Below are 26,091 nucleotides of genomic sequence, written 5' to 3'. Positions count from 1 at the left end.
GCTGGGTCCACACACCTGAACAGTGGCACTCCATTAACCAGGATAGGAAAGGCTGCCGAGACAGACACTGAGAGGTAAGAGCAAAGCTCAGTGGGGACATGGCCACTTTGGGTCTGAACAAAAAGGTAGCATGTGGCCCTACAGGTCCATCCACAGACCATAGCTGAGGAAACACCTCTGACTAAGCACCACACATCACTGCTGGGACAGTTAGACTAGGGAAAAAAACACCCAGGAAGCCATCGGGGGCTGGATCTGTCATGGATGAACCCAGGGAAGGACAGTGCATGCATGTGCACGCATGCACACATACACACACACACACACACACACACACACACACACACACACACACAGAGCACTGGTGTGATGCACAGTGTCACCAGAGTGGCCCGGTTCCTGCAGCTATACATTCCTCTCTACCCATCTCCTGCATTTCCCACAGTTTCTTGAATAAACCCCCAGTTTGTGCAATCAGCAGCCTACCTTCTGTCCATCCTACCAAACCTCCCCACAGCCATGAACAAGACTGCCAAAGAAGAAAAATCCCTCCTGGCTTCCCACAGCCCCAGGACTGCCTGCCAGGGCCCTTAGCCACCCTCTAGTTACTCACTCCCTGTCCGCTCGCTGGACACGTAGCGCAGCCTGCCTCTCCAGCTGTCCTCTGTGCTCCCCGAACCTTGAGCAGGACAGAGGTGGACTCCCCCGCCACCCCCAGGCAACAGCTAAAATGCCAGCCTGGAAGATGAGGCCAGGTCTGCTGTTCCCACAGTGAAGACAATAGCTGGAAGGAAAAGTTTGTGCCCAGGTGTACATGCTCACACACACTTGCACACAAATGCATCATGCATGCACACATGCACTTAATAATGCCCACACACACCTGCACAGACACATGTGAGCACATGCATGCACACTCACACACGTACATGTGCACACACACACAAACCCAGCTTTGAGCCCTCCTCTGGCAGATGCACAAGATGCTCGGCCCAATCAGAGCCTCTGGCCCTACTCTGGAGGAATATCCCCCCTCCTTCCTGCTCCACCTCTGTCTACACTGGAGGAAGCCAGGTTGCTTGCAAATCTATAGGAGATTCAGATACCCGTGGTCCCCCAAAACCATAAGAGGAAGCCTGCTACAGCCTAGTTCCTTACACGGAGGGCTGTTCTTTTCTCTGTGGGAGTCAAGCACCCCCTCTTCTGGGCCTTCCTCTGCCACAGCCATTAATGCCTGTGGCTCCCTGTGGCAGGGCAAGTATGTGGGGAAAGAGGGGCACCAGCTGCTGGACATGTCCTCCAACCCAGCCAGCCGGGGACAAGGAATAGAGGAGGGGGAAGGGACAGGGCAGGAAGGGACATCTGAGTGGCGTTTCGGTTTCCCGGGAGTGAGAGATTTTCGCAGCAGGGTGCCACGATTTCGTTTTGAACCGCTATGAATTCCCATAAAAATCAGATGCACTCGGCTTTGAATAGGAATGCAGAAATACACCGCAGAAATCAAATACAATTTGGGGATTATTCACCACCACTAAACACAGAGAGGTTTGTGCGTACCAGGTACCTGCTGGCGACACTATTAGGCCACCGATGTCTGCCCTTGAAAGCCCAAAGCCCATGCATGCTAGCCAGGCTGCTGGCATGGAAAAGAGGGGCTGGTCTGTTCCTGCCCCTTCCCCATCCTGCCCCAAAGCACCTACTAAGTGATCGACAGCCAGGATGGCAGAGGAGCAGGCAGGGCTGGAAGGGAGAGCGGTGTGTAATAACTCAGCATCAGCTACAGGAGGGCGGGTGACCAAGTCCCCCAGCCCATACTTTTCTTTAAAAAATTACTGAGCAAACTGTATTTTATTTTATTCTTCTTAGAAGCAAGTTGCAAAAAGTGTACGATGGCTGTACACCAGGGGCTTGAGCTTGTAATCCTAGCTAGCTATGCAGGAGGCTTAGATCTGAAGATCACGGTTCGAAGCCAACCTGGGCAGGAAAGTCCGGAGATGCTTATCTCCAGTTAACCACTAAAAAGCCAGAAGTGGAGGAGTGACTCAAATGACAGCAAACAAGCTTTGAGCAAAAAAGCTCAATAGACAGTGCCCAGATCCAGAGTTCAAGCTCTAGGACTGGAACTAAAATAAACTAAAATAAAGAAACAGGTTCACAGCAAGAAGTAAGCCTCCCTTCTCCTCATCCCACACCCCCTCCTTGAGGAGACCCTGGAGGATCCTTCCAGAAGGGCACAAGATTCTGGTCCCTCCCTCTCTTAAAAAATAATCCACATGAATGTTCATACTATTCAAGTTCAGGCTTCACTCAGTCAGTCTATCTATCCTATCCACATTAATCCTCATCCACAGTATCTTTTTCTTTTTTAGTTTTTCTGGTCCTGGGGCTTGAACTGTGGGCTTGGGCACTGTCCCTGAGCTTCTTTTGCTCAAGGCTGATGTAACTCTACCACCTGAGCCATAGCACCTTCTGATTTTTTTGAATAGTTTACTAGTGATAAAAGTCTCACAGTTTCCTGCCGGAACTGGATTCAAACCTTGATCCTCAGATCTCAGCCTCCTGAGTGGCTAGGATTACAGGTATGAGCTACTGGTGCCTGGCTTTGTCATCCACAGAATCTTGGGGATCAGGTGCGACCCCAAAACCCTGTAGTGGTTGGGCCCCAGTAGAACCCATTGAATTTGAAATGAGCCCAGGTGCTTACCCTGTGCCACACTCCGGATCACTACTGTCTGGGAGGGGCCTTCTCCATTCATTTTGCAGGAGAATCAGGCTAAACCTCAGTCACCGGCAAAGGTCTCAGAGAAGACAGCAGTGAAAGTTGGATTCAAACCCCCATAGGCTATGGCTCCCGGGCCTGAGCTTATCCCACAGCCATACCTTTGCCTGAGGCCAGGAGTGGCCAAACTGAGAAACTCAGTCCCATGACTCTCTCTTCCACAAAGACTTAACTTCTAGGTGCCACATGGCAGATCCAGAGAACCACACACCAGATTGGAGAGAACTATTGCTGGCTCCTTCTCTAACGGTCTACACCACAGCATCCTCCCTCATGGACCTGCAACCTGTGCTTGTTTACCTCCAGTGACAGGAAGCTCACCTTCTACTTAGAACACATCCCAATCTTTGGATGCCTTGTTTAATAAGATGTCCTTCTTCTAAATGAATCAAAGGCCTCTTTTAAAGACTCCTGGCTCATTCTATCCACAGCTTCACCCACATAGCCCCTCACACACTTATACCTCTCAATGTCCACTACCCCAGGTTCCCTCTCTCCCCTCTCTCTCTCTCTATCTTCTCTCTTTCTCTTCTGCTCTCTACCTCCCTCCCCCCCACTACCTCTGCAGTATGAATTTAAACTTAGGACCTAACACTTGTTCAGGTGGTTTGCTCAGCTGGCACTCTACCACTTGAGCCATACCTCCAATCCATTTTTTTCCTGGTTATTTTAGAGATGGAGTCTTGTATACTTTTCTGGCTGGGGTAGCCTCAGATTTCAGTCCTCCAGGTCTCAGCCTCCTGAGTAGCTAGGATTATAGGTGTGAATCACCAATGCTCAGACCTCAGCTTTTTTTTGTTCTGACCCTCATCGTTCTCCATTCTCTCTCCCTCTCTCTCTTCCTTCCTTGCCAGTAACCACATTCTAACCTTTACTAAAGACAAGGATATCTTTTTTTAAATACTCAATTTAAGAGAAAAAAACACTTCACATCTGTATGAGCAATACACAAATCATAATTCTTAAAAATAACAAATTGCAGGCCAGAGTAATCATAAGTAAATTGATATTGATAAATACACTTTTCTCCAGAGCAGTAGGTGGTTTATTTTAATCTAATGAGTTTTGTATTTTCCCAGCTTTCAGATTCCATGATGAAGGGCTGTCTACAATAGAATTACGACGCGCTCCGAAATATTGTAATTTAATGCCTCATTTTGTCAAGACTTTCTGGAAAATGAGATTTGTTCCCAGCGAGGAATTTCACTCGGCTCTTTCCCATGTGCCCCCCACACCTCCCCAGGCATCCAGGCTCTCCTTGGCCAGGCCAGGGTGAGGGGCAGACCAGAGTGGGGGGCAGAGGAGCAGGCCAGGGTGTATGGGGCTATTTCTGGCTGGGTGTGGCCTCGCTGTGTGATGGAGTGGTCCCTGCCATCCACTCTGTGTCTCTGTCTCTGTGCCACTGCCTCCTACAAGGAGGGAGGAGGACAGGCCGCAGCCTTCCTAAGGCACTAGAAGTGGGTCAAAAGGATTAGGACAAGGAGCCCCTAAGACAGAAGACCCACAGGCACAGAGAGCAGAACCTCACAATAGGAAGGAGGGAATCAAAGCTATTTGGGGGATTTTTTTCTGAATGCTTCCCGGCCTCAATGAGCGGCTGAGCACCTCCCCAGCCACCTTGGTGTGCTATAAGTATTCCACACCACCCCTGGGGAACCTTCTGGAAGGAAGTAGTACCAAGGAGGAGAGGAGTAGGAGGCCAAGAAAACAACCAGACCTGTTGGACAGTGGCTCAGGTGTGAGAGCCTGGGGAGACATGGCACGACACCATACCTCAGTTTCCCTAGACTCAGAGCTGGAGGTATTAACAGTACCTGCTCTGCAGGGTGATAAGGAGGACCTACTGCAGGGGTCCCTGCCTCCTCCTGGAGCACAGCCTCCCCCAGCGGCTCTCCACCAAAAGGCATCACTGCCATCACCATCCTCAGCTCCTGTGCTATGACGTTGGACGAAACCAGACACCAACCCGCTCTGGGAAGGAGGGTTCATGGATTGCCCAGGGGGGCTTTTGAATTTTCTTTTTTAGATTTTTAAAAATTGTTATCATAAAGATGATGTATAGAGGGGTTGCAGTTGCATAAGCCAGGTAAAGAGTACATGTTCTTTTGAACCTTACTTGCTATACAAAAATACTAGACAACTGCTGGGCACTGGCAGGTGACAGGGACCCTGCTAGCAGTGATGGCCTCACCATCACCACCCCGGGTATTCCAAACAGTTAAGGGAAAAAAAATTAGCAGGGGGGAGGTTGTTGGGATCCATTGTTTATGTGTGTGTTATGTGTGTAGAAATGCCACAATGAAACTCCCTTGTACAACTAGTATGTGACTAATTTTTTTTTAAAAGGAATATAAGTCTTACACAAACTCCTCCAGGAAAAAGCAAGTTGTATTATAAAGCCAGCAGAATTTGATGGTATACCTGAGGAAAATATGGTAAGACAGGAAAGTCAGTTATTTGAACTCACGTGGGAAGAGTATCGCACAATAGTAGCAAATCACAAGGGTCACACAAACTGCAGTCAAGCAGAAACTGCCCAAGCTACTGGAACAGTGGAAAAGGGACTTGGGGACAAAACTACGGCCCAGAATAGCTAGCTCTTGTCCAAGAATTCAAGATTGCTGATTGACCAGCTTTATTTATTCATTTATTTACTTACTTTAACAGCACTGAGAACAGAACCCAGGGTCTTGTGTATGCTAGATTAGGCAAATGCTCTGCCACTGAGATGCATCCTTGTTTAAATTTTTATCCAATTAAATTTAGCCTATTGTTAGAAGAAAGAAAAGATATTATATGATCTTGTCAATAGCTACAAGCATGCACCTGATAAAATTCCATACACACAATAAAAATTCTTAGCAAAAAGAAATCAAGGAGACATATAGAAAACCCGAAAAGCTAGTATCATATTCAGTGGAGAAAGAATTAAAATGTTTCCTCTAAGATCAGGAATGCAATAAGAAGTTTCACCTAAAGCAATTAGGCTGGAAAGAAAGAAAAGGCACTCAGGGTGATCTGGTGATGCGTGTGTGATCCCAAGTTACTTGAGATTGGGAGGATTACAGTTCCTGGCCAACTCAGGCACAAAGTTCACAAGACCCCCTCATCTCAACAAACAAACCAGGCATAGTGGTTTCACACCTATAATCCCAGCTCAATGGGAGGGATAGGTAAGAGGATTATGATCTGAGGCAAGCCCTAGCTAAAAGCATGAAACCCTATCTAAAAATTAACTAAAGGAAAAAGGGCTGGAGGTGTGGTTCAAGTAGTGGACAGCTTGACTAGTAAGCACAAAGGCTTAAGTTCAAACCCCAGTACTATTAAAAAAAAATACACATGGAAGAAGGGAGGGAGGAAAGGAAGAGGAGAAGAGGAGAGGAAGGGAGAGAAGGCGGGAGAGAGGAGGGAAGGAGAGAGAAAGAGAGAAGGCAAGAGGGAAAGAGAAGGGAGGGAGGGAGGGAGGGAGGGAGGGAGGGAGGAAGGAAGGAAGGAAGGAAGGAAGGAAGGAAGGAAGGAAGGAAGGAAGGAAGGAAGGAAGGAAGGAAGGAAGGAAGGAAATTGAAACTGAAAATGTCAAAATAAAATGATCTCTTCACAGATAATGTAAGGATCTTACACACACACACAGTCTAAAAATTTCACACACACAAAATCTGTTACAGCTAAAAAATTTAGCAGCAGGCTACAAAGTTAACACATAAAATCCAGTTGTATTTCTGTGCATTGACAATGAACAATCTGAAAGGGAAGTATGGCAGACAATTCTACTTACAATGGCATGTACAAGAACAAAATACTTAGGAATAAATGGAACCATGAAGGCTCATGCACTAAAAACTAGAAAATGCTGAAAAAAGGTAAAACCAGCAGGAAAATAACCCATTCACCCATTCACGTTCATGGATAAGAACTTAACTTTATCAAGATACGGCTAAGGTCAGATACAATACCACCCAAAGCCTTAAGCAGGTATAGTACAATCCTATATATAAAAAAAAAAACAAACACAAAACAATCCCAACAGGCTTTTCACAGAAATCAAAAAGAATTCCATCTGAAGAAATGCCATGTGAAATCTCAAAGCACCCCTGTGTAGCCAGAGATGAGGGAGGGAGGGGCAAAGCCAAAGGAGTCACATTTCCTCATTTCAAACTTACTACAAAGCTACAATCATGGGAAAATGTGGTGCTGACATAAAAACAGGTGTTGAGATGAATGGAATAGAACACAGAGTCCCGAGATAAACCATTGCGCTTGCACAGGCAATTGATTTTCCCAAAAGGTGTCAAGGAAGTTCAATGTGGAAAGGACAGTCCTGGCACCATTGATGTGGGGGGAAGTTGAAGGTGTGTGGGCATCAATCAAGAGGTAGAACAGCCGCCTAGCAAGTGCAGGCCAACACCTTGAGTTCAAACCCCAGCACCACCAAAAAATACATAAATATATATTGAACTTTTACCTTATACCATTTATAAAAATTAACTCAAAGTATATCAAAGATCTAAATATAGGAACTAAAATGAAACATTTCTTGGGGAATTCTTCATGATATCAGATACACAGATGATCAGATATACAAGGTGGCAGTAACAACAGAAAGTATATACAGGCTACATTAAAATTCAATGCCTTGTATATCAAAGGCAACAGTCTACAATGTGATAAAGCAACCCACAGGAAAAACAACAACAACAACAACTGCAACTACAACAACAAAACAACTCAGTTCAGAAACAGGCAAAGTCTCAGGCAGACATCCCTCTAAGGAAGATATGCAGATGGCCAGGACTACATGGAAAGATGCTCAATGTCCCTAGCAACTGGGGAGGTGCAGGTCAGATTCACAAGGACACCCCAGGCTCATTAAGATGGCCATGTCACAAGATAAGAGTGGTGTTGGCAAGGCCAGAGGAAAATCCTTGTACATTGCTGGAAAGAATATAAAATGGTGTAGCTGCTGTGGAAAATAATATGGTAGCTTAAATACAGAATTACCATATTAACCAGGTTTTCCATACTGAGATGTACACTCGGTAGGAGGGACTCAAACAGAAATAATTGCATATACCTACAATCATGGTGGCTCCATTCACAATAATAGTCTCCACAGAGACAGGAACAACCAACATGGCCACCAACAGATGAATAAAGATGGTATACATGTAGAATAGAACATTATTCAGCCATGAAAAGGAATAGTGTTCTTATCCAGACTATAACACATATGAACTTGGAAAGTGTTATGCTGACTGAAAAAAGTTACACATCAAAATCAAAACAACTCTGAGGTTCTATCTCACCCCAGTTACATTAACCAATGTGAATTTGGACAACAATTGCTAGTGGGAATGTGGGGAACAAAGACCCCTATTGCACTGTTGGTGAGAATGTAAAGGAATGGGCAGCTTTGTTTTACTGGGTGCAGTGTCTGTTAGGATGATGAAAATGATTTGGTGGTAGTGATGGTGGCAAACAGTGCTGTGTGACTGTATTTACTGTCCCTGAGCTATTTTCTTCCTGCTGTGTTTGGTGTTTTTGCCAATATTATTGGGGCTTGAATTCAGGGCCATGAGCTCTCACCTAGCTTTCTTCATTCAAGGCTAGTGCTCTGCCACTTAAGCCACAGATTTGCTTCTGGCTTTTTGCTACTTAGTTGGAAATAAGACTCTCATGCATTTTCCTGCCTGGGCTGACTTTGAACTGCTATCCTCAGATCTCAGCCTCTTTCATAGCTAAGATTACAGCCATGAGCCATTGGTGCCTAACTTATACTCCTTAAAGCAGTTTAAAATACAAGTTTGATATTCTATGTATCTTATTGTCATTTTGAAAAAAACAAAAATGATTAAAAGAAGCATTTCCTTATTTGATCAGTGGCCTAGAGCCAAAATCCCACTTGCAACAGTAAAACACCAAAAGCTTCTTCTGTAATATCAGAATCAAAATAAGGAAAGCCACTGTCAGCATTCAGTGTCATACAGGCAGTCTTGACCAAGGCAACAAAGCAAGAAAAATATAGAAAGGGCAGTACAAACACGGTGATACGGTAATATTTACAAGTAATCTAGAGATGATATTTTTAAAGGAAAGATAAAACTTCCTTCTTACAGTAAACAGGATCATCTATATGAAAATATTTAATTTTATAAACTTTCAGAACTAATAAATATACAAAGGTTGCAGAATACAAGTCAACTTTTTTTTTCCTTTGGCCAGTCCTGGGCCTTGGACTTGAGCACTGTCCTTGGCTTCTTTTTGCTCAAGGTTAGCACTCTTCCACTTGAGCCACTATGCCACTTCTGGCCATTTTCTATATATGTGGCGCTGGGGAATTGAACCCAGGGCTTCATGTATACGAGGCAAGCACTTTTGCCACTAGGCCATATTCCCAGCCACAAGTCAACATTTTTAACCTAATTTTGCTGGACATTAATGGCTCATGCCTGTCATCCTAGCTACTCAAGAGGCTGAGATTTGAGATTTGAAGATCCTAGTTTAAAACCAGCCTAGACAGGAAAGTCTCTGAAACTCTTATCTCCAGTTAACTACCCAAAAGCCAGAAGTAGAGCTATGGCTCAAGTGGTAGAGTGCTAGCCTTGAGTATTAAAGCTAAGGGATAGTACCCAGGGCCTGAGTTCAAGGCCCAGTATTGGCACCAAAAAAAAAGGGGGGGGGCTGGGAATATGGCTTAGTGGTAGAATGCTTGCCTTACATGCAGGAAGCCCTAGGTTCGATTCCTCAGCACTACACCAATAGAAAAAGCTGAAAGTGACGCTGCAGCTCAAGTGGTAGAGTGCTAGCCTTGAGCAAAAAGAAGCCAAGGACAGTGCTCAGGCCCTGAGTTCAAGCCCCAAGACTGGCAAAAAAAAAAAAAAAAGAAGAAAGGAAAGAAACAAAAAATAATTATTGCCTTTCTCTAGGCAATGTAAATGTTTTTTTATTTCTTTTTTTCTTGCCAGTCCTGGGGCTTGAACTCGGGGCCTGAGCACTGTCTTTGGCTTCTTTTTCCTTAAGGCTAGCACTCTACCACTTGAGCCATAGCACCACTTCTTGTAAATGTTTTTTGAGAATAAGAAAAAAACACATCAATTATACAACATACAAAAAAAATAAAATGAAAAATCAACACAGTGTGAGATTGCTTGCTAATAGACAGCTAAAGAGCACTCCTGGAAGGAATTTAGGAAGGCCTGCGCAAGTAAAAAGGACTATGATGTTCACGAATTGCTAAACTAGATATTGTAAAGGTGTCAACTTTCCTCACATTGATGGACCTACTTTTGACGCCATCTCAATCAAAATCTCAGTGGGGTTTTCATGGAATCTCAAAAGGTGATTCTAATATTTCTATGGAAATATTCAGAGACAAATGTAAACAAGTCTTAAAGAACGAAGCGGAGAATTAACTCTGCCTGAGATCCAGACGTCAAAGCCATAAGACTCTATTTTTGTCCAAGGACAACAAAATGCTGGACATTTACACGTAGGAACCTGTGTGCTACAGATAGATGCCACAAATGTCGACATCCCGTGAGGACCCCAAACTAGCGTTACTCGATGGCCCATCGACAGCAGGATGGGGAAAGTGAGGGACATCCACAGCGTGTGACACTCTGTGGGGAAGCACGTGTGACCCCCTAGGGTACCCTGGACTCAAGAGTGACCCTCACACCCCCGGGGAGCCACTCCATAGCTCAACGGGATGCACTTGCCCAGCACGTATGAGGCCTTGGGTTCCATCCTCAACACCTGTGTGGTAACAGACAGTTTGAGGGGACCAAGACAGAGAAATGACTTCTAGAAACTGCTGCTCCTTAGTCTGGGGGAAGGGGGTGATGGGTGACTTGGATGGAGGCCTGGCTTTATGAGAATTCAGGCTGCTCACCTGCCTCTGGTTCACTTATCTGTACATTACCCTCCAATTAAAAATCTGCCTCACCAAGTCCTGGGTTGCAGGCACCCGCGGCTCATGCCTGTACTCCTAGCTACTCAGGAGGCTGAGATTTCTGAGGATCATGGTTTGAAGACAGAGTGGGCAAGAGAGTTCATGAGATCCTTACCTCCAATGAGCCACCAAAAAAAAAAGCCAGAAGTGGAGCTGTAGCTCAAGTGGTAGAGTGCCAACCTTGAGCCAAAAAAAAAATTTTTTTTAAAGCTCAAGGACAGCACCCCCAGGCGCTGAGTTCAAGCTCCAGGACTGACATGCGTGCATGTGTGTGTGCACATGTGTACACACACACACACACACACACACACACACACTGGTTTAGAAGGCCAGGTCTGGGCAGGCTGGCCTCCCTGCCGCCCTTTGGCCTTCCCACTAGCGACACAGTGCTCCCAAGAAAGAGACAAACCTAGGCGAGGGCCTCCATGGCTCCTCTCACTGGTAAGATAGTTGCTTCTGGCTCCCCAGACAGCCTTGGAAAACATAGAAACAGAAAATAACAGTAACAGAATTATCAAATGATATTTGCTCACCATGTACTGGGTGACAACACTTCATCTTTTCTTGCCTTTCTTTCTTTCTTTCTTTCTTTCTTTCTTTCTTTCTTTCTTTCTTTCTTTCTTTCTTTCCTTCTCTCTCTCTCTCTTTCTTTTTTTCTTTCTTTCTATGGCATTGCTGGGGTTTGCACTCAGAACCTTAGGCTTACTAGACAGGCACTCTACTACTTGAGTTAGGCCTCCAGCCCTGTTTTGCCTGTATTATTTATTTCAGGTAAGGACTCAAGTTTTCCCCATTCCCCCACCAGCCTGGACCAACAACTCTTCCACTTATGCCCTCTGCACAGCCAGGACCACAGGCAAGCCCCACTAGGTATGAGTGCTTCTCCTAAGCATTTTGCATGCAATAACTCATTCAGCTCTTCCAAATATTCTCTGGCACTGAGCTTTCCATTTCCCAGGAGAAGAAAAGCACAGAGTGCTTAATTCTACTGTCTGAGATCACACAGCTCATAGGGGGACAGCTGGGATTTGCACCTGGGGTGTGTGGGGGGGGTGACCTTGTTTAGGGGTTGCATGCATGGATGAGCCCAGTGCCTAGATTCTGGGCACACCCTCCTGGGCCAGGCAGGTCCCCAAGTCTGCACAGAGCCCAGGTTCTGGGAGGTGTGCCACCCCTCAGAGCCCACTTCCTAATCTGGAGGCCAGTAGGCAGCCCTGGCTCCATCCTGCCAGGGCCCTGAGCCTAGGGGTGCAGGTGGAGATGCAGTTTGGATGGGGAGTCCCAGTTTAATCCTGGGGGTGAGGGTGGCAGAGCCCCTGCTGACACAACTTGGGACACACAAGGAAGTGGGGGCCAGGTACATCTGGTCCCATCCCAGACATGGCCAGGAGCCCTCTGTGACCCACACCACCAGGCCAGAATGGAAATGGTCCCCAAGGAGGAAGAGCCAGGCTCCAGGAGGGAATTCTCCCCTCTCAGTGCCCTCTACCTCACCCCACACTGCAGGTCCAGCTATACCTCTGTCCTTCTCCAGCTGCTGGCCCCAGCTGAGGTTTGTTTCTAAGCATGGAGTTCAAGCTAACTGCCCTTCAAGGGGGCCCTCATCTCTGCAGGTCTACAAAAGACCTGAAATCACACCTGATGGAGTCTCCAGGGCTCCATCGACAGACACTGGGGCAGTAGAGTTAAAGCCAGGTAGGTGTCCCTCACCTGCTCCATACACCTGTCAGGGCACAAAGCCTCAAAAGACACAGCAGGCTTGTTTCCCCCATGGTGACCGGAAATAGCCCAGAGAGGGGGCCACCTTGGCAAAGGTAACACAGTACCTGGGTGGCAGATTCCAGGATGGGCCTGACACCCAGTTCAGCAAGCAGGTCAGAAATGGAGCTGGGGCCAGGCCTGAGAGAAAGCCATCTATCTACTCAGCCCGTGCTCAAGGACAGACCCATGCACAGAAGAGCACACAGCCAGGCCTTGGGGTCAGCACCAAAGAGGAGAGGGAGCTGAAAGAGAAGCAGGGGAGAACAGGTGTCTCCACGGGGCCTTCCTCGTTCCCCTCTGTCCTTGCCTCTGACACCCAGGCCCTCCACAGGGACTCCAAGGAAGCTGCGAAACACACGGGTGCAACCAGGTCACCCAGTTAACAGCCTTCCCACCACTGTATTATTCATGGGCTCCCTCCTTCCGGCCCGAGCTCCGGTTTCTTGCAGCCCTCGAGTGTGGCGATCCTGGCTTGGCAGGTCAGTGACCGGCTGGTCCAGCCTGTAGCAACCCCAGGCTTCACGGCCCACACCCTTCTCTCACCCTTCCTGTCTGTGGCCACCCTGGTGCTAACCGCCCAAAGGGCAGTTCAGGTAATGGTGGAAACTTCGGGTTCAGTGAGGAAGGGCAGGAAAGAATAATCTTAGCTGAGTCAAACACAAGATTCTGAACTGTCCAAAGGAATCTTACAGCACTGGAGAGAGGGAGAGGGGGAGGGAAGGAAGGAAGGAGAGGGAGAGGGGGAGGGAAGGAAGGAGAGGGAGAGGGAAAGGGAGAGAGAGAGGGAGAGAGGGAGAGAGAGAGAGAGAGAGAGAGAGAGAGAGAGAGAGAGAGAGAGAGAGAGAGAGAGAGAGAGAGAGAGAGAACTGACTGTCCCAAATACAGAACTCTGAATAAATGTGAGGTTTGGTAGAAGACAGGACTGTGGCATGTCCATTTCTGTATCTCAATGTGCCTTGCACAGTGTTCCATAAACAGTAGTAGCTTAATAAGCACTTTCTGACCTATACATCTCCCCAAACTGACAGCTGTCTTATTGATGGATGAGCATAAGGAGTGGAATTGGCTTGGCCAGGCAGGGCAGCACACACCTATAATCTTGGCTAGTTGGAAAGCAGAATAAGGAGGACCAAAGTTCAAGGCCATGGATCAAAAAAATGTGGTACATATACACAATGGAATTCTATGCCTCTATCAGAAAGAATGATATTGCCCCATTTGTGTGGAAATGGAAGGAGTTGGAAAAAATTATACTAAGTGAAGTGAGCCAGACCCAAAGAAACATAGCCTCTATGGTTTTCCTCATTGGTAATAATTAGTACATGTCTAGAATAGTCCTAGCAGAAGATCACATAGTTCAGTAGTTATGTACATATGACACATAAGATGAAGCTAAGTGAAATGAACTCCAAGTTATAGAAATAAGTGGTTTATCATTGCTGTTGTTATTTTCAAGGTACCATGTGAAGTTATGCCATTTTCTTTTGTCTTTCTTCCCCAGGGTTTTACCCCTGATGTCACCGTTACTGATTTTGCTACACTGGGTATTATATACATGTTCACTGGAACTAGGGAAGGGAAGGGGAACATCAAAATGGAGAGACAAAGGATAAAAGATGAACCAATGCAACAGCAATACTTACTAAATTATATGCCGAAAGCCAATTGTACAACTCATGGGGGAGGATGGGGGAGGGAAATGGGGAGGGGAGAAGGAGGGAGAAAAATGAGGGAGGAGGTAACAGTTTGATAAGAAATGTACTCACTGCCTTACGTATGAAACTGTAACCCCTCTGTACATAACTCTGACAATAAATAAATTGTTGTTTTTTTTAAGTTCAAGGCCAGCCTGGATAAAAAGTTAGCGAGATTTCAGCTAAGTGTGGTGTTACATGCCTATGATCCCAGTTAGTGCAGTTCTTCCTGGTTCCAGGGAAGACCACACTCCAAAGCTAGCCTAGGGCAAAAAGTGAGAGACCCTAACTGAAAACTAACAGCAAAAGGGCAGAGTCATGACTCAAGTGGCAGAGCACTGACCTAACAAGTACAAAGACCTGAGTTGAACCCTCAGTACAGGAAAAGAAAAGCTGCCAGGTGTGGGCGGCTCACACTAGTAATCCTAGCTACTCAGGAGACTGAGATCTGAGGATTGTGATTCAAAGCCAGCCTGGGCAGTAAAGTCCATGAGACTCTTTATCTTCAATTAACTACCAGAAAGCCAGAAATGAAGCTATGGCTCAAAGTTGTAGAGGGCCTAGTGGCAAGAGTGCTTGCCTTGTATACATGAGGCCCTGGGTTCAATTCCCCAGCACCACATATACAGAAAACGGCCAGAAGTGGCGCTGTGGCTCAAGTGGCAGAGTGCTAGCCTTGAGCAAAAAAAAGAAGCCAGGGACAGTGCTCAGACCCTGAGTCCAAGCCCCAGGACTGGCCAAAAAAAAAAAGTTGTAGAGGGCCAGCCTTGAACACAAAAGCTTAAGGACAGTGCCCAGGACAGCACATACATACACATATATGTACATACATACATACATAAAGTAACCTCAAGTTATTTTAAAAAAGTATCATTTTGGGGGTTAGGAGATTGCCATTTATTAGAATATCTGTCTGTATCTTACATATCTATCTGTGTAAGGCCTATGTAGTTTAAGCAAGTGATACAGCAATAATTGAGAAAGATGAGATGGACGGATGCACAGACAGTAGACAGACAGATGGACAGACTGCCTCACTGTGTCCACACAGCCCATTCTTCACTGATCGGATCACCGATCACTGTCACGTGAGAGCTCCTGCCTGAAATCGTGTGGGCTGGCAGAGGGGTCTTTTTCCTGACAGAAGCACTAGGACCAGAACTCAGGTCTGCCGGCACTGGCCAGGCATGTTTTTTCTCCATTCATGGGCATCTCATTGTCCCAGATCACTGTGTGCACCTGCACCCGCACGACTGAACCACAGGACAGGGGTCTTCAGTGCTTTCCTCGCTCTGAGTCCCAAGGAGTCCATTCTGGGCGCAGGTGATCAGAAACAGTGCAGGGAGCGGCCCGGGGCAGATGACCTCCCTGTAGCTCCTGAGCTATGGTGTTATCCTGAGTTCCCTCTCTCTGATGCTCAAATCACCCCCAGCCCGGGCCTCTTTCAGCCCCTATGGAGGCCATTGACCCCTAAATGTTCCACCCAAGCCCAGGGTTGATTACAGGTGAACTCTAGGCAGCAATGAACACACCTGGAGGGGCTCGATGGAAAAGGGGGTGACCCCAATGCCAGCCTCAGGCCTGCCGTTGCCTCTGCATAACCTGAGGTGAGGCATTTGTCCTTTCTGAGCCATTTCTATCTGTGTAACTGAGGATCATCTGTGTAACCGCTTCTCCAAGTGTGGTAAAGGGCAATGATGATTAAGTTCAACTGCCGAGGCTCAATCCTGTCCCACCAGCTGCTTGCTGTGTGACTTCAGAGGCTCACCCTCTCTGCTTCAGAGCTCTCATCTGTAGATTACGGGATTCTCGTGTCCCAGGGCTGTGGTAAGGAGCAGGTCTAGTGCTTGGCCCACAGAAAGTATTTAATGAATGTTTCTCATTGTTACTGTTAGCAGGCACACTAAGTCCAGAACAGGACCAGGAGCTGGCCACTTTCAGGCCACATGTGATTGAAAGGTTTTCCCCCCTGTGATCCTCGCTCCCCAAGGGCGCGGCCACGTACGCAGGCAGGGCCTAGCACAGCGCCTGGCACGCCAGCAAGGGCTCAGTGAGTACATGCTAAATAAATGAGCAGCTTCCAGGTGCTGTTAGATATTTGAACTAGATACTGCTATTTGAAAGAAATAGATTTTATTGTATCTTTTTTTCCATTTTATTTTTTTTAATCTGTATTTCTGGATTCTTTCGAAGAATCAGACTGTCTGGTGAGTCTACAAGATGCTCTGTTGCCTGCCCTGCATCTGATGCAAAATGCTTGCTGGGGCACCCCGTTTCCACAGGGCACACATGCACAGCCACCTGAACCTGTTACTCTACCCCAACACCTGGGAGTCCACTCCTGACCCAAGGCCAAGCACATAAGGCTGCATGCACTTGGCCCCAGGCATCTGCCACAAGCACTTCTTCAGAGCCCTAAGACCCTATATCCAGGACACAAGACAGGCCTCCACTCCATGTGGGTTCTGGTCATCTGGAGAGACAGCATCATGGGAGGGGGGGCAGATTCCAGGCGCTGTGGGCATGGTAGGGTACCTGGGGGAAGGCTGTCTGGGCACATATCTCCCCCACTCCTTTTCCTGCCCAGACTCAGGTCCACAGGAATGGACCTCCTCCTCCTCCCATCCTTCATTGTCCCTGAATGCTGGTTTGCTCTGTAGCATCTGTGCAACTTGGGATTGCCTGACATGCACACTGTCAGCTCCCCAGGGGTTGGTGGCCACCAGTCAGTGGCAGCAAACACTTGCAGCCTGTTTCAGGGCTGTACAAATGGTTGCCACAGAACGCCAGCACTGGTGGAGTCCAAGCTGAGGTGAACTGGCAATGCAAAGTACACTCTGAATCCCCAAAACTTCACCCCAAAGGAGGAAGTAAAGTATCACTAATCTGCTCTACTGATGATGTGTCGAAATGGTGTACACAAGTAAATAAAATCGAGGTATCAAAAAAAAATGTCACCTGCATCTTTCATCCTATTTTCAGTGGCTACTAGAAAGGTAAGACCGCCTAGGGCCTTGCATGATTTTTCTGTGGGACAGTGCTGGCATGGATACCCAGAAGGGTGTGGATGCCTCAGATAGAAGACAGAAGCTGGTGGGTACTCAGAACTGGGGGACTGGATGACCACCTAGTGGTGGGTGGACATAGGAGGAGGAATGGGGGTGAAGCCCCCTCCCCCCCACCAAAGCCCAATATGTCCCATTGAGACAGAGCCTTGGGCCTGGCAGAGGCCCACAGAAAGGCCAGGCCCAGAATCCTGCACCCTGACAACAATCTCAGTCTGACTCTTGTCAGGTCTTAACACAACCCTGCAGGGGACCAGGGCAGCTCAGAACAGAAGGACATGGGAGCTGGAGGAGGTGGAGACCTGTAGAAAGAAGTCCAGGCACCATGGCCAGGAGCCTCTTTCTGTAGCCTAAGGGAAGAAGAAAAGCAGGGTGGGCCCAAGGACACCCCTTTGACTTGGGATCTGCCTAAGGAGGGATTTGGCCTAACACTAGAGAAATCAGGCAAAGCCCACATTAGTTAGGCTGAGCCTAAAGATAACAAAGGGAGATCCAGAGAGGGTTGCCCCTTTGTTTCTCCCTCCCCTCCCCCACCTCGTTCCTTCCTCCTCTCTCCCCTCCTTCTCACCAGCTCCCAAATTACAGCCTTCTCTGAGAAACAGACACAATCAAGGTGGTGCTCAGGCTCTGGTCACAAATGGCATCTCAGGTCCTCTCCTAATGGAAGATAGCCCTTAAGGAGGAAGGCAGTGAGACTAACTGGGGAGGGGGGGAGGTATCTCTTGCCCTCCCCTAGAGGATCATCTCAACAGGAAGCCAGGCCTGTTGGATAGGAGGAGCAGAGCTTTGCCTTGGATTTGGTACCACCCAGGCCCAGCCTTATCTGAAGGCCTTGAACTAGGTCCCTCCTGACCATGGGCCTCAGTTTCCCCACCTGTGAAATTCACAGGCCTAGCTTGTCCCCAAGCACTCTCTGGCTCTCAATATACAAATGGCCAAATGGTCCAGGAGAGGCTGGGCAAATGTAAAAATGGGGTGAAAGTGAGGTGACAGGTTTAGGTCAGCTCCTAGTGGTCACACACCCCACCACTCCCTAAGAGGGGCTGGGAGTCGACTCACAAGATGGGAGCCAGAGTTGCTTCTGGAGCTGAACAGGGTGGCCAGGAGGAGTGGGAGCCCACAAGCTGCGGGGAGGAAGGGTTGGCAGGTGGGAAATTGGCCCACACCACAGCCCTTGCTGTATGTATGGAATCCTCAATTAAAGAGTGTCTCATGAAAGGGAAGGAGCAGGTTATCTCAGCTCCAGCCATCAGCCAAAAAACACAGGCTCCAGAGAACCTGCTTTATCAGAGATGTCTGGATTTTAATGTGAAACTGATGTGTTTTCAATGTTGTCAGTGATTCCAAATTACTTAGTGTACACACACACACACACACACACACACACACACACACACACCACCTTTAAGCTGAGTTCAATTTATATAGATCATTGGGCTCTAAAAATCGGGAGAGGAGTCACCTCTTTCTAGAACAGAATGTGCCTCAGACATTAACTTCTGCAAAAGGGTTAATAGAAAGTTCCTACCCTTTGCATGTACACTGTATGACACAGTTTCTACATAAAGTGTATCTTAATGCCCAGGGAAAACATGAGACAATAGAGGAATATTCCCATTGAGCCGCTGGGAACGCTAAGGCCTCAGCAAGGCTACACACCTGATCCTAGGCTTCAGCACTTAAGAATGCAAGAACTGGTATTCAGTCCCAATTCTACCAGCCTCCAAGTTGCCTTGCAAAAATGGAGCATATAAACCACACTGTTGACACACACCTGTAATCCTAGCTACTCAGGAAACTGAGATCTGAGAATACTGGTTCAAAGCGGTCCAGGCGGGACAGTCTCAGACTCTTACCTCCAATTAACCACCATGAAGCCCAAAGTCGAGCCGTGATTCAAGTGGTAGAGCATTTGCCTTGAGCAAAGAGCAAAGGGACAGTGCCCAGGCCCTGAGTTCAAGCCCACCTGTCCCATACTGGCACACAAAAAAGCATGGATCCCCAGAGGCATGGCTCAGGTAGTGTAGTATCTGCTTAACAAGTGTGAGACCTTGAGTTCACACACCAGTACCAAATGTATACACATATATTATACATACATACACAAATACACCCACACACATAAACAGGGAGGGAATAAGTTGTGATCATGGTAATAGCTTACCCTCACATTGGGATTTTAGACTATATTTTAAAAAAAAAATTACTAATGCAAGATGTGAGCTGCTGTCCTCATCAGCCACACAGCCAATAGCCTGAGGCTGAGGACTGGCATTTATGTTCCTGCTCCCTAGGCCATATGCTAAGCCTGGCAGCTTTCCACTATCTGAGCAAGACCCGGTCCAACAACAGAGCCCAGACCTACCAAAGAGAGGGGAGGATAACGCTGCCCCCGCTCCCCCCAATAGGGCCAGATCAAATTCCATAGTGAAAGACTAGAAACCAGCTCCAGTGGCTACTTCTTAAATACGCCAGTTTCTCCCAGACAATGAGGTTGGTAAGAATGTGCATTTTCCGCCCAATGGGGCTCCACAAAGCTATTTTCATATTGAAGCCAAATAAATATGGCCCATAAATGTTTGCTAAACTGGCTCCTTTGCAAAAAATGACCATTTTGGCCCTGTAGCAAACATCTAGATCAACTTAAGAGATATTTCCAGCACCCTGAACCACCCCTCACGGCCCAGCCATGACACTCAGGGTAACCATTACTTAGATGTCAATGGCACAGATAGGTTTTGCCAACAGTAGTTGCCTCTTTCCTACCGGTTCTGTACCCTCCAATTCCCTAGTGTTTCATATGTGGCCCTGCTTTATACTCTTTAGTCTATATCCTGGTTCCTGGAAGCATGTGAGTTTGATATCTGGATTCCATATTGTGCTCAGAGCCCAGCATCCAGCAAGATGGAAGTAACTGGTTACAGGCAGAGCAGATGCTTGGTGTATCAATGGCCACTTCATGCTGAGACTAAAGGACAATAACCTGGCTGAGGCCCATGCATTTTAGAGCTTTTCCCTCACCCTACTCTTCCTGCTGGCCCCAGAGTCAGGCAGGCTTTGGGAGCCTCAGCAGCAGTATCCACCTCCCACCCCTCCCATCCAGAGAAGTACAGCCACTTTGGGAGTACAGAAGCCCCAATCCCACCTCTACTTCTCGTCTCCTGGAGGTAAAATACTCCCATCCTGAAATAACTGAGTCAGCAGGATCCAGTCTGGGAGAGACATTGCTCCCTAAGGCATGAGCAGGGCTGCCCTAGTGCCAAGAGTAGGCCAAATCAAGGATCAAAATAAAGCAGAATTAAAATTTTAAAGCAACTATGATTGAATAAGAAACCGAGTATTTCCATGGCAATTAATTTTTAAAACCGTCTTTATGCATTAGAACACAGGATTAAACCTGAAGGTTCAAGAAAACTGGAAGCCTTTATTAACCTAGACACAGTTGAACTTGCTGATTTCCAAATCAATGAAAGAGTGCATCACCTTGATGTCCTGCTTTGTAAAGTCATGACCAACACAAATCATCCCTGCCCATAGCAGCTAGACAGTGCTTCTGGCAGGGCTGGGGTACATGTGACATGAAATGACATTTCACCAGTATAGCATCAACTCACCAGGCCTCTGATCCCAAACTCATGTCAGCTTGGTGGCCTTGTGGTCAGCACTGTTTTCCAGAGACAAGGCGATGGGGGTGACCTACAACCTTCACAGCTTGATGCTGGGGGGGGTCTCCCAGGACCCCAGAACAGTATAATGGGATGTTCAGTCAAGGCTGAGATATCTTTAGTATCCTCCCCCCATCAGTTCCCCTCTGCCCAATTCCTGAAGCTTCTAAGAGGGGTTACCAGTAGACTAGTCTATCTAGAAGGGCAGGTTAGATAGAGGACAGTTGTCCAATGCATTCCACTTGGAGGATATCAGCCACACAACCACAGGCATCCTGGAGACCAAGCGAGGGAGCACATCTCACTCCTGGAAATCCATCCCTTTCTACCCACCTCCTCCTGGCCTGAATGCACACACAGCGCATTGACTGGATTAGTAATGCATTAGTGAATACAGATCCTGTGGGTGGGGTCTGGGATGGGGGACTCTTGGCTCCTGAAGGTACTTACAAATGGCCAGGTCACCCTCTGAGCAGCAAGGCTTTCACCACCCAGAACAAATCTGAGATCATCACTTCAAAAAGGTGTCCTTTAAAACACTAAGCTCAAAGAAATGAACCTCAAATGGTGAAGTGACAGGTACGGTAGCACGGGGGTGGAGGAGCAATTTGGGAGAAGACCAGGACCATCTGCCATCAGAGCTTCCACATGGAGCTGCTCCGTAAGCAGCTGTGTGCAGCTCAGGAAGGCCCAGGTACATGTGCTCCAGGCTGTGGCCCAGCCACTAGTTTGGGGCCTTCCACCCTCACTATTTCCCAGTTCACACCATGAATCTGTAGTGCCACCTTTCCAGCCCTCTGTGTTCTCTGTCTCTGCCATGCAGACTCAACCCTAGGAAAACCACACAAGACCCATATTCCCCCCAGCCAAGGTGCCCCTTCCCAGCCCCTCCTGGGAGGCAGAATGACATCTGGTCCACCACCCCGCATCCCCGTAGGTGCTGACTGCAGTGCGCCTACCCCTGCACCAGGAACCAAGCATTAATTCCAGCCAGCTCTCCCCACCACAGGCTGACTCATCACCACCTAGCACCTGGCCCCAACCACCCTGTTCAAGCCTTCCCCACCTTCTTCCCTCCATGAGGGTCTAACTCCACCCAGCATGCACAATCCTCTGGGGATTAGCCTTTCTTGGCTAATTTCCCCCCCATGGGCCTGACAGTGGCCAGGGCTGGGGTTGGGGCTGGCAGTGGGGGTGACAGACATTGGGAAGGCCCTGGATCACCACTAACCCTAAAAAGAAGGACCCAGCTCCAAAGTGCTGGTTCTCTGAGAAAGAAGGCAGTAAGTGTCCCCGCTGGCTGGCCCGCCACCTCCCCAGAAAGCACGGGATCTACAGGAACGCGTGGACTGACCAGCGCGGGAGAAGAGGGCGCAGCGGTTCCGTGGCAGCCCTCTGGGACGGCCAGCAGCATCGCGGCATTGGTTCCGTGGCCAGCTCCTGGGGATGGCCAGCATCGCGCGCCCCGCCGGCCCCTGGGCCAGGAGGCCAAGCGCCAGCAGCGCGAGCCTGCGAGCGCCCGGAGGGGCGCGTCTCCTCACACCCTGCGGACCGGGCTGGGGAGGTCGCAGGTGTCCTCTAGGGTCTCCGAGGGGCGTGGGAAGGTGATACAGGGAGGAGAGTGCTACGTGCTTTTATGTTCCCCCAGCGTGCTGCCCAACCTGGGGTGTAGGTGCGCCACACCCCACCACCAAATGGGGACCCAGAGCTCCGATGAGGGCAGGCTTCTCGATCCTACCCTCTCTACCCGCCGAGATTGTCCGCACCCAAGACCCGGAGCTTCTCTGATGCGCTGAAAGGAAAGCCCCCCAGCCCATGTTCGGGGTGCCAGGGACCTGGTTGGGGGAAGGGGGAGTAGGGACGTGTCCTCGCAAGGCCAACGTGCGGGGACCGGAGTTCCCGGGAATCAAAGTTGCCGCGCGTCCGGCTCCAAGCTGAGGAGCCCGGCGCGGGACCGCAGGAGACGCCGGGAGCCCGGCGCTGCCGACAGCCGAGCGGGGAACAAGTGTCTCCGCGGCTGCGGTTTCCACCCCGCGGCTTCAACTTTGCCGCCACCAGGCAGACAAGGGAGCGGGGAAGGCGAGGGAAGCGGGGAGGCGAGGAAAGGACGGGGCGCGCGGCTCTGGGTACCGTGTGAGGGTGAGGAGCGGCGCCGCGCCGCGCCCCGGGCTCCGCTCTCCTCTGGATCGGCCCCCGAGGGCCGCCGGCTCGGGTCCGGGCCCCCTCCGCGTCTCCCCGCCGGCGCGAAGGCTCATCCACCGCTCGCCGACCGTTCCGGGGTCCCCTCCGGCCGGCCGCTCGCCGCTCGCCGGTGGCAACTTCAGGCGCGCCGCGGGCTCGGACGAGGTGCACCCCAAGCGTCCCGAGCCCCGGCCCTCGCGCGCTCCATGCCGGGGCCGCCCCGCCCCGCCCCGCCCGGCTCAGCGCCCGGTCGCCGTCGGACGCGTCCCCGGGCTGCGCATCGCGCCCCTCTCTCCTCGGTGCCGCCGCCGCCGCTCAACTCCGCGATCAACTTTCCCTCGTTTCCCCCCGCCCCGCTCGGCCCCCGCCCCAGACCCCGCCCCCTGACGTGCCCGCCCGCCCGCACCTCCGCCGCCCGCCCCTCTCGTCCCCGCCCAGGGGCGCTCCGGGACCCTCGGCCCCCGTCCGGCCCCTCGGGAGCGGCGCGGAGCCCAGCGGAGCGCTCAGGGCATGAATATTTCAGTGCTGGCGAAGCTGCCCTCCGCCGATGTCATGGCACCGGCTGCTGTGGCAACTCGACGAATCCCCCAAAGGGGCCGGGAGGAAGAGGCCCCCGGTGGGAGCCGCCGCCGGGTTGGCGGGCCGCGGAACAGCCAAGGGGGCGCGCGAAGCGGTGGGAGCCCGCGGAGTGGTGGGGGCCCGGATGGCTTCCCGCTGGTCCCGGCTACGGCCGGCCAAGCCAGCGAGCGAGCCCGCGAACGGGGAGACGCTCCTGGGAAGCCCGGCGAGCGAGCCAGCCGGCAGGCGGATGCTCGGCCTAGGTGAGCCCGCCATCTGTTGGGTTTAAGCGCCCTCTCTCTGCTCCCCGGTCTCTGAGCGGTCCCCCAAGTCCTTGGGCAGCTCAGCAGGCGTTTGGCTCCAACCTGCTCCCTTAGCCCATCCCACCCCGGGGGCTTTCACCTGCGACTCCTCCAGCACTTTATTTCTGAACACCCCAAAGTGGAAACAGGGGGCCCCCAGGTGGGAAGTCTCATATGATCGACTAGGCACCCTGGCCCATGCAGCCGTATGAGCCATGGTCTGTCTCCAGATTGGTATTAGGATGGAGGCTTTCGGGCTTTTTGAAATAAGTGGTTTTCAGAAAGATCTCATTTCGGTAATGCCTAATTGAAAGCTTGGGCCCCTGCCCAACCTTTATCTTCATTTGGATTGCCTTTTCTTTCCTTATTTTCTTAACTTTCTCATGTACTTGGATTTCTGAAGCTGTCCCCATGCTAGTCTGCATATTAAAGTAGTTAGAACCAAGCTCTGGGCTGAGATTTTTCTGGGCCTCCAGTCACCGACACAGTCTTGCTGCTAGGTCCTGCGTTTGCCCCAGTGTCACAAGGAGAGAACAGGTGTGAGAGGTTAGCAACTTGCCCAGGTGGAAGAAATTGAAGCCAAATCTCTTTGTCTCCAGAGCTGCAGTCCTTTTATCATCCACCCGTCCATCCATCCACATTTGCGATTTGCTATTACGGGCCAGTTCACTGAATAAGGAGTATTGTCCTGTGCCTCAGGGAGCAACTCTAAAGACACCTACAGCATGTCGGTGAATTGGACCTGCAACTCCTGCCCTGGGAAGCTCACATTTCTTCAGACTATTGCAGTTGCACATTCTCTGGGAGATTAGGGACAAGAAGATAGGTTGGGAGGGGGTCGTTCAAGAAAGACATCCACCCTGGAGGTGGGGTGAGGTGGAAGCTCGTGGCAAGGAGATCCTTGCTTCCCTTTTGTGGGAGCAGCTGGAGGGAGTCTGTTTCCTGAGATGGAGGAGGCCACTCATCTCCACTGGGGACAAGGTAAGTGGGAGAGGCCTCTGCAGTGGCGGAGTGAAGATGGGTAGGAAATGGGATAAGTGAGTGGAGCAACAGTCCCCTGTGTCCCAGGTCATCACAGGTGTAGACAGGGTGATGGAGCCAGGGCAATGGAGATCTAGGCTCTGAGTTCTAGATCACCCAGAGGCAGTACATTTGACCTCTTGCTCCTCATTTATAAAATGAATGTACTGGAAGAAGACTTAGTTCTCTAGCCCTTAAGCCTTCTTTCTTTGAGGTTACTATTGCCTTTAAACTGTGACTCATCAAACAGTGTGTGACCATTTTAGAGATAAGCAAAGGAGCCCTGAGCTAGGGAGACCATCACCTCCCAGAGGTGGACATCATGCTTCTGTTCCCAGGGCCTCTGTGGCAAGCACTTTTATTCCCTGAGCAGTTGGCAAGTGCCTACTCTATGTCCAGCATTGTACTAGAAATTGGGGTGTCTGTCAAAGCCATTTAGCCAACAGAATCACTTTGAATCTATAACAGAGAACTGAAAAGAAACATTGGTCTCTGGGGATGGAAGAGCTGAGAATCTAAGGGAGGGGAGGGGCAGCCCTGAACTCAGCAACCCAAGAGCAGGGAGTCGGAGCTAGGAGGGGTGAGGAGAGGAAGCCTAGACCAGCAGATACTGGTGGGCCTGGCTGCCATCACAGGAGGTATTGCTGCTGCAAGATGGTGGAGTATGAAGAGGAGACACCCCAGCCTCCCTGTCCCCCCACCCCCCAACGTTTTTGTCTCTACCAGGTTGTCCCCATCAGAAGCCTGCCAGACTGGGAGCTTGGGAATTGTGGTCTACAGGTCAGGTAGAGGATGGATCGGAGGGAAAGGAAGGCAGGACCACATGCTTGGGACATCTTTGAAGCCCTCCCAGTTCCAGAGAGAGCTGATTCATAAATCAGTTATAATCCAGCAGGGAAGTATGGCAAAGGGGGCAGTAGTCCCAAAGTGAGAGACAGCTTCCAAGACATTGAGTCCAGTTGAGCATGGTGGTATACTCCTTTATTTAATCCCTGCACTCAGGCAGCAGAGGCAGAAAGATCACAAGTTTAAGGCCAGCTACAGAGTGAGATTGTCTCAACACCCCCCTCCCCCCCCCCAAAAAAAAACACCCAAACACACAGAAGCTGAGCCCAAAA

The 26,091-nt window shown here is 49.6% G+C and overlaps 1 protein-coding gene across 4 annotated transcripts in view; it reads right to left on the bottom strand.

Moving 5' to 3' along the window:
* Positions 1 to 23,375, bottom strand: part of Cdh23 (cadherin related 23) — a 360,605-nt gene extending 337,230 nt beyond the window's left edge. For all 4 annotated transcript variants that reach the window (XM_048338969.1, XM_048338966.1, XM_048338967.1 and 1 more), the window contains exon 1: positions 23,043 to 23,375. The gene's annotated coding sequence lies outside the window, so the exon portion shown is untranslated. The remainder of the gene's footprint in view (positions 1 to 23,042) is intronic.
* Between the last annotated feature and the right edge of the window lie 2,716 nt (positions 23,376 to 26,091).

The sequence above is a fragment of the Perognathus longimembris genome, chromosome 2, assembly GCF_023159225.1.
Source record: "Perognathus longimembris pacificus isolate PPM17 chromosome 2, ASM2315922v1, whole genome shotgun sequence".
NCBI classification, from domain to species: domain Eukaryota; kingdom Metazoa; phylum Chordata; class Mammalia; order Rodentia; family Heteromyidae; genus Perognathus; species Perognathus longimembris.
This window is presented reverse-complemented; position numbering and strand designations above follow the sequence as displayed.